Raw genomic sequence first — 1,281 nt, 5'->3', positions numbered from 1 at the left:
ATATATCAAAACAATATTTGTTATTGGCATTAATTTCACGAGTTATAAAATATTTGATTGTAACAAAAGTTTATATTATGTATTACCATACAAATGTCAACTTGATTATTTTCATCACAAGTTGCCTTAGCATTGAATTCTTTGATCTGTGCATTTAGAGATAAGGTCCTTATCACCTCATAAATTTAGTATCACAAAATAAGTATGATAATATTTTCAATTACAAATAAAGTATCATAATTATAAAGCATAACCTATGAACATCATTCATTATATAAGAATTTAAAATTATTTATACTATAACCATATATACATGTAGGACTGGACTCTTTAATATGTGCATTTCCATAAAAGTAATTAATACATCATTTAGTATAAAAAATGAACTATTAACATAATTTGAAATAATTTCTATCACTTTTGTCTAAGGTTTGCATGTAATCATAACAATAGTTTCAACTTGGGTATTAGAATCACATTTAACTTTACCAAAAGACTTTTTACCCCGTGCATTTAGACATAAATTTAGTACATCATAAAACCCTTCAACATAATGCAATAAATAATTTATCAAGTAGTTCATATGTTTTCTTTCGAACCCTTCGGTACTGGAATCACATGTACCTTCACCACTAGAGTCTTTAATCTATGCATGGACAATGAAATAAATGAGATATCAACTATGTTTAATTTTGATATAACTTTTTTATTACAGTATAACAACTTAAACAATTATTACCATTCTTGTCTCCAGTTTACTTCTAACAAAAAGCAATAGTTTCAGGATTGCATAAACCTTTTATCACCAATGCATATATGTTCTTTGGTTGAACTCTAACTTTAAATGCAACAGTACATCCCAACAAAACACCTAGATCCTTTGGAAAGCATTTCAGATCATCCTCTCTATCCTAAGAAGAACAAAAAAATAACCAATCCTTTACACTGAAATTTACATAAAGTAATGGATAAACATATTAATAATACCTCAATCATTTTGTTTCTTAACTCAAAAGCTAATACACCAATTAGGTTATTGCAATCTTGATCCCATACAACGAAATTGCCATAGCTCTCTCCATCAGAGACCTACATTTCCCACTTATACCTACAACAAATGGATCTAGTTAATTGAAATTCATGTTTTTGTTTGTTAACATGTACAATATAAAAAAAATACAAACCTAATTCCAAGTTTTTCATTATAAAACCCACAATGATAAACCTTAATGGCACTTATTTCATTAGTCTTCTTCCTGCAACTTTTGCATACTAGATAAC

The sequence above is a fragment of the Vigna unguiculata genome, chromosome 5, assembly GCF_037176805.1.
Source record: "Vigna unguiculata cultivar grain cowpea cultivar isolate G323 ecotype 2 chromosome 5, ASM3717680v1, whole genome shotgun sequence".
Lineage (NCBI taxonomy): Eukaryota > Viridiplantae > Streptophyta > Magnoliopsida > Fabales > Fabaceae > Vigna > Vigna unguiculata.
This window is presented reverse-complemented; position numbering follows the sequence as displayed.